The following is a 7749-nucleotide window of genomic DNA, read 5'->3' on the forward strand; positions in this document are numbered from 1 at the left end:
AGGATTGAGAAATAAAAAGGGGGCAAAAAGTGGGGGATTATTGCAATGGTCAAAGCATAGATAGACTAATTTTATTTGCTTTATTTATTTATTTTGGTTAAGTGAAGTGGTTATATATATAAGTACATTAGCTTTGTATCCTAAATCTTATAGACCAATTTTCTATAGATGTTTATATCCTAAATCTTATAGAGACTAATTTGTTTAGAAGCATCACTATTTCAAAGTTCTTCACATCACATGTCTTTAAAGCATACCTACAATAATCTCTATCCACATGCACATGGGAAAACATCAATAACCTTTTGTATAAACACATTTTTCTTTCAGCTATACATACACATTTTTCTTTCATTTATACATACACATTTTTCGTTCACCTATACATACACATTTTTTTTCCAACATCACTATTGCACCATTGAATAATATAAAGGGTTTTGGGAAAACTCCATTGATCAAAATTTACCCCTTTTCTTTATTGATAGAAGGATCTTATTCATGACAAAAGAAGCGCTTGTTGAATTTGTTTACATAATGATGAGACATTTGATGTTGTAAGATATATTCTCTTGTTGCTATTTCACATTAACAAGTGATGCCTTAGTTCTAGCATGGCACATACTTTGTAGCAATCTCTATCATTAGTGTTGGGATTTTGCCTTTTTGTGATCAAAGAGAGGGTACACATTATGTGTATTATTGATGCCTTTTTTTATTTGAAGGCCCAAGTAAAAAAAGGAGTATAGGAAAGCCAAATGTGGTGGTGGCTTAAATGAACAATTTTGCAAGAAATGAGGGTACCAAGTAGTAAAAGCTATCTAGGATGCCATCATATTAAATTAAAGAGTTCTACCAATGCAGAAAGTACTTTTTGGCTCAAAAGGGAGCAAGATAGTTTGGTAGACAATTATTTTGGATTAAGTCAAGACTTACCTCTTCTATTTTAATTGGTTTTCAAATATTTTATGTTTGTATCACATCAAATGTAAAAGTGTTCCAACATTTGTGGTTTTTTTCTTTATTATACCATGTTCAATAGATTGATAGAATGCTACCTAGGTTTGTGTGGTGAATGAACACCTTGTCACATTCACACTTCCATTTGATGTTTAATAGATTGATAGAATGCTTCCTAGGTTTGTGTGGTGAATGAAAACATTATCACATTCAACACCCTTTATTATTCCATGCTCAATAGATTGATAAAGTGCTTCCTAGTTGTTATTGAAAAACTTTAATTTTGGTCTTAAAGGGTTTATACATATGCAAGTGATGGGTTAGGGAAAAGCGACATCATTTGGGATTACTACTTGTCCACATCATTTGGGATTACTACTTGTCCATATCCTTAAAAATTTCTAATCATAGGTGCATAAGGTGCATGTGAGTGTATAAAAACTTACACACCCTTGGTCAAGGGTGATCTAAGGTTTTACTATGGTTACTTCTATAAGGACACTTACATGCACCCTTGGTCAAGGGTGATCCAAGGTTTTAGTGTGGTTACTATAAGGCATTCCTTTTTTATACAAGCTAAGTGACATATGGTGGGCTTTTAGAGTAGATTGGAAGATATATATTTATAAGAATTATCCAAGGCCTATTGCGAATGGTTCATTGTCCATGAGACTTAGTGTTTCTCTTTTAGCCAAGGTGGGTGATCCAAGGTTTTGGTGTGGTGGCGTATAGTGGGTCTTTAGAGTAGATGAAAAGATATATATTTTTTGTGAAGAATTGTCCAAGGCCTATTATGAATGATTTATAGTCCATGTGCACTTAGTGTTTCTCTTTTAGTCAAGGAGATAGTGTGGTGGTGGTTTTAATGCTCTAGTGCTTGCCATATCGTGTTAGACAAATGAGGTAATGGCCACACAAAGGCTCTTTTAGTGAGGGCTATTTTACACTTTATGGTCAATGCTCACATGTGTCAAATGCAGCCCCACAAGGAAATAGACCTACTTAATTCAAAACTCTTGCTTGAGATAGGCTAGTAGCTCATTCAGCCTATAGCAAGGTCCCAAATCTCACAATGGAAGAACTTCTCATGTGATTTAGGTGATCATAAATGGATTTCAATGAAAACAAGATAGGCAAGTGAATATATAAATAGGTTGATCCAATAATATAAACAAATTCTTTCTTTGTTTACAAAAAAATGGACACATTGGAAAAGATATACAGAAAATCGAGAATCAAAACTAGTACAAGTAAAAAACCTATATACCTGCATGCATCCAAGATAACGTTAATAATATATATTATAATGGGACTCCAGGTGACAATGGTGATTTAAAGTTGTCATCCATGTCCATATAAGATGCTTTTTAGAGAGTATTCCAAATATATGGCTTCCTTGTTACAAGAATTTGGAGTAGTAGTAGCAACCATAATATGTTTATAATGCCAAATCTTTGATTCAATTGGTGATCTCACATTAGTAATAAATATCCAAGAACAAGGACAACTTATGCAAAAGAGTTTCATAGCAAAAAGGGTAGGATTTTAATGGAGTCTACAACCACCTTGCGAGCTCCTTTCGTTGGTAAATTTCTTGCGTGTTGGGGACTCTTGTGTGACAAATTTTCTAAATAACTAAGATAAAAGTGCTCTTAACATTTAAGGGTGGTTCAAGATGCTCTTAACAGTTAAGGGTGGCTCAAAATGCTATAGTGGTAAGATGTGGAGTTGATTGAGAGTGCATATTGTGTTTTTCAAAGTAGAAATGCTGGCTTTATCTTTAAGGCCACTTTATATAAGACCACAAGTATGACTGAAGAAAAGAGCCTTAAATCTGCCTTCATAAACATAAATTATGGAAGTTGTAGTCGTGTGTTTGGCTTTAATTAGGGCTAAATATGAAAATAGGTTTATTAAAATAATTCAATGTACAAGGGTTTAAGACGATTGGGTGGTGAGCCTAGCGGTAAAGGGCATCGGTGGTTATTGAGTATGAGGTTGAAAATTTGAATCTCATGAATCCCATAAACTCTAATTTTCGGTGATATATAATGCTTGGAGTGTTAGGTTGAATGGTTTTTCTTGAAGATGTTCATGATGACTAGGCTAAGATGGTGGGCCCCCCGCCGTTAATGTCTTATGCATAATTAACATTTTGCCATACATGCAGAATGCGTGTGTGACAAACATGTATGAATCACCCTTTAGTCTCTAGAGGCGAATTTCTCCATGAAATCCGAACCCCTATCTCCTGATTATTTGCGCCCACAACTTGTGCACACACAACAAAGTAGCAAAAAACTCATAGAATTGCCTGAAATGTTGCGCGCAGGCGCGCGCGCGCGCGCACACACACACACACACATGCATACATGTTTCTCCCACAAATTTCCAAGTAATATAACAAGAAGAGAGACATATACAACTACTCATGATCCATTTCCCATGACCTCACATAGCTTATCTCTATCGTCCACTAAGCCATCTAGCCCGCCCGTCGTAATGGTTACAAGTTTGGGGAAGGACCTTTAGAGACTGACTCTACCTTGTAAGTGTGAAAGATCCTTAAATGGGCACACGTGACAAATGTTGGAGGGAATTAAAAACCAATTTTTGATGGGACGTTTGATTGGGGGTGGGTGTGTGGGTGGGGAGGGGGTCTTAAATGCTGTCAGGTTTCTGTACAGGTGGCACACACATCCAACACACTTGCTCAATTAATAATAATTAATTGATTAATTATTGCCATTTTAATATGGGTCTTTCAGCTCCATACTATTCCTGATTCGTCTTTCACATTGGGCTTAGGTGCAGCTGAATGCCCCCGCCGACGTCTCTACCATCCAGGCAGCCAAACGTCCCCGCGAGGTGCAGCCACACCCATTCGAGGTAAGCCACGCACGCGCATTTTTTGTATCTAATTCGAACTTCTTCACACCAGTTTTGTCTGATTATTAGAGTAATTACTAGTAATCGGCTCGTGGAATTGATGTAATTAAGGTACGCCATTACCAGCTTTGATGCAATATATTCGGCCGAAATTGTGACTTTTCTTCTTTTTTCGTTAAGCTGGGCAGATGATGGATTTATGAAACGAGAACTAGAGACTCATAATTAATGCAGTATTTGCATGCGTTCTATAATTACACTCGCTCCAAAAGGAAAAAAAATTGCGCCAATTCTAGTAAATCATTCAAATAAATCTGTAAACCAATAAGTAATAAAACGATTATACGTGTATATGTATACATGTAATTCAACAATTACATAATTTATTCGTGTGCGCGTGTGTTATATTGTATACATGTATTGTTATATATGTATACACCACACAAGCGTGTGCGCGTGCACACATACATATACATGTCTGTGCTTACGGAGATAGGTGTGTATATGTATATACCTCTGTATACACATATGTACATTGGTATATGTATTTACCTATTTATGTATGTGTGTGTATATGCATGGGAATATATATATATATATATATATATATATATATACATACATACATACATACATATATACATACATATATGTGTATATACCTATATTGCGGCTTACATATGACACACGTCCCGCCCATTATCTAGCACCCCCTCGTAATGTAACACTCTTGGCATGCCCTCGAAAACTCTGGGTAGGTGCGAATTCTTCCAGTCTATGCCCCATCATACGGTCCGTCGCATATATGGGTAAATGCTCGCGGGAAACAACGTTCTCTGCCCAAGCACTATGAACTGCCATGAGTACCGAGGACGGAAAGGTAATGGACAAAAACAGATATGTTGGCATCAGAATCCAAAATTCGTCGTTGGACGAGAGAATGTTCGGCATAAAAAACTCAATCCGAGAAAGAGAGCCCTTATTCAGGAGTGGGGATATATATATATATATATGTGTGTGTGTGTATACGTGTACACACACATATACACACACATATATATATGTATACACACACACACATATACACACACAGATGATATGTGATGTGAATGAATGTGATGTGATGTGATGTGAAACGGAATAGATGTGAATGAATGAGATGTGATATGAATGGATGAGATATGATGGGATGTGAATCGGGATAGATGTGCATGAATGAGATGTGAGGTAACTTGAGGTGAGGGGATATAGATGGGAGTCTGTGCACCATCCACAGTATCCTACAGTAGGAGGAACTAGAGGCTCAGGAGGAGGAGTGGCCATAATCTATAGGGAGGAGCTACATCATGTGATACAGGCATAGTTGCAAGCATTCTTTGCATTCGTGCATTCGCATTCGAGAATGCCGAGTTTGCAAAAGAATGCATTGAGGGTGGATGCATTCGCATTCGTGGCAGGTTAAAAAAATAATTTTTTTGGGCATAAATAAAATGTTCAAAGTCAATGCTTGAAAACACAATGAAAAACTTGAAAGCTTGAAACTTAAAAGATGTTAGAATTTAGAACTTAAGACTCAAGACTCAAGATTGCTGGAAATGTACTCAATACTCATATTATCGCATAAAGAGTGAAGTACATAAGTCAGAGTACTAGACTGTAGTCCCAAGGCAAAGAGCCCAACACACTAAAAGTGAAGTGTGCTCACACGGGGAAAAAACCCTTGTCCAGCCAAGGTAAAAAGTGCCCGTGTGTGAGAGGTCATGTACATGGTGAATCGTGATCATTCATCATCTTCCTCTTCAGAGGAAGAAGATGAAGTAGCATCCTCATCTGTCTCAACAATATCAGCTTCAGCCTGCTCAGTACCAACTGCATGCATGTCCTCTTCTTCCTCATCCTCAATAGACTCACGAGCCTCTTGTGAAGAAAGAAGTCTCTCATCATCTTTCTCCTTGTTGATCATTTCCAAAGTTACCTCCACTTTCTCATACCCTCTTGCCTTGATTTTGGAAACAAGTCGAAGGTTGGTATGTATGTATACCAATTTCTCAGTGTTTGAAGGTTTCAACTTGTTCCTCTTTTTGGTATGAATGAGTGAGAAAGTGCTCCAATTTCTCTCACATGGGGAAGATGTAGTTCCTTGAGAAAGCACTCGAATGGCAAGTTGTTGCAATTTAGGGGTGCTTGCACCAAAAGACTCCCACCACTTTACCCCTTCATGCATTCTGCTTTCATCTAGAGCAAGTGGGCGAGAAAAAGTACCTTTCAATGACCTGTAATTATCCAACTCATCCATCAATGCACCTTGCTCAACAACATCTCCATGCGTATAACGCTCAATAAATGTCATCCATCCATTTTGCACCTCTTCATCTGCTTCTTGTCCCTTGCCTCTCCAAATTGGATGCACTACATAGCCTGTGGCATGAAGAGGAGAGTGCATCATGTCCCAACGGTCAACACATAAAGCCTTTACTTGGTTCAATTTGCATTCATCAACACCTGTCATTTTTTGTATGCTTTCCACCATCCTATCTGTGAGCTCATAAACTAATCCCATGGTGGCTCCCTCCCTATCAGCCATGCGAAGAATCTTCAAAATAGGTGCCATTATTTTCACAATCTGTCTTGCATCCTGCCAAAATCTTGTCTCTAACACTTTGCTTGTAATCTCCAAGCCAATAACTTTGTTCTTCACCTGTTTTGCATTTGTCCATTCATCGCTTACAACCATCTTCCTCAAGCCAGTGTAGACTCTCTCATCTAGCAAGTTTGACAATACAATAAATGTGTAAGCAAAACGTGTCTCTGCTGGCTTTAGAAGCTCCTTCTTGCTGTACCTTCGAAACATGTCCAAAAGAGTTGGCTTCCTTGTTATAAACTTCACAATCTTCTTTGCCCACTCAAGAACGGGGGAAACCCATGTCAAGCTGCCAATGTCTTCAAATAGCAAATCCAAACAATGGCATGTGCAACGCGTAAAAAAGATATGAGGCCATTGAGCCTCGACAAGCTCTCCCGCAACCACACAATTTGATGCATTGTCCATGCATACCTGCACAACATTGGTAGGACCAACATGAAGAATAGCATCTTTAAGGATACCAAAGATGAACTCTCCCGATTTCAATTGACCGCTTGTGTCAACAGCTTTTAAGAACACACTGCCATAAATACATGATGCCAGCACATTAATGATTGGCCTTTTCTTGGTGTCGGACCAGCCATCACATACAATTGTACATCCATATTTCTTCCATTTATCTCTTATGCCAAGCAAATCTCTATCTATGCATTTGACTTCATCTCTCAACTCCTTAACACGCAATGCCTCATATGAAGGTGGCTTGTATGAGGCTCCGGCTTCGCCAATGGCTTTGACCATATCCAAAAAATACGGACTTTTCACTTTGCAATGAGCAATGTCCTCTGCATAGAAGAAACGCCGCACTGCAATTGTTGCATTTTTTCTTGCTTGCAATTGCCATGCTGCTCCCAATTTTCCTTGAGAATGGCTACCCTTAGAGACTCTTTGTCTTTTGTTTGCAGAAACTGCCTCGTTACATGTACTAGAAGAACCACATACATTTGACATTGAAGCTGCCACATTTGATACATCCTGAGCAGCATCCCCCAAATCCCCCACCGCATCATCAATTGCCTTTTTATCATACATAGGATCAGCTTTGACATGCAATCGCCTGCATATATCTTTCACATCCTCTAGGGCATGCTCACATTTGTCCACACCGTGCCCTGAAATGGCTAGGATGTGAGCACGAATTCGCAAAGGCCCACCTATCCACTCATGAGGACAAAATTTACACCTGCACTGATACATCCCTCTTCCTTTCTTTTCCAAGTGGGTTACATATTCCCACTCCGGTCCCGAGGATTTTC

The 7749-nt window shown here is 38.5% G+C and overlaps 1 protein-coding gene across 1 annotated transcript in view; it reads left to right on the top strand.

Annotated features, from left to right (window-relative positions):
• Positions 1–3706: 3706 nt before the first annotated feature.
• Positions 3707–7749, top strand: part of LOC147630770 (calmodulin-binding receptor-like cytoplasmic kinase 2) — a 44701-nt gene continuing 40658 nt past the window's right edge. Inside the window, exon 1 of the mRNA XM_086810751.1 lies at positions 3707–3849. The gene's annotated coding sequence lies outside the window, so the exon portion shown is untranslated. The remainder of the gene's footprint in view (positions 3850–7749) is intronic.

Source organism: Cibotium barometz, chromosome 16 (assembly GCF_041138505.1).
Source record: "Cibotium barometz isolate CiBa-2024 chromosome 16, ASM4113850v1, whole genome shotgun sequence".
Classification (NCBI taxonomy): Eukaryota; Viridiplantae; Streptophyta; class Polypodiopsida; order Cyatheales; family Cibotiaceae; genus Cibotium; species Cibotium barometz.